The sequence below is a fragment of the Camelina sativa genome, chromosome 17 (assembly GCF_000633955.1).
Source record: "Camelina sativa cultivar DH55 chromosome 17, Cs, whole genome shotgun sequence".
NCBI lineage: Eukaryota > Viridiplantae > Streptophyta > Magnoliopsida > Brassicales > Brassicaceae > Camelina > Camelina sativa.
The window spans coordinates 19675843-19676211 of NC_025701.1; positions in this window are offsets into that span (position 1 = coordinate 19675843).

A 369-nucleotide genomic window follows, 5' to 3' on the forward strand; every position below is an offset into this window, starting at 1 on the left:
CGCAACCTAACTTTCCAGTTTCTTGACATGGATGTTCAAAGCTTCAAACTTCCCATTAAGATCAGTGTAGACATTATCCAGCTTCCCATTGAAAGTCACTGTCATTTGCTCTTGGCCTTGCAAAAGCTGCTCAAGCATAGCTTCCATCTTACTAGTTTCAGCTAACTTAGGAGGTGGAGACTGATATGAGTTGTTGCCAAAAGTCCTTTTGAATCCACTGTTTTGTTGCTGCTACTGATATTCAGGTTTGGGTGTGAAACCAGAAGAGTTGCCCTGAAAGTTACTGCGCTGGCTGTTTCCACTGTAAGGCCTACTACCTTGCTGATTTCCAAACCTCTGCCCCTGATTCCCATAGACATAGTTCACCTC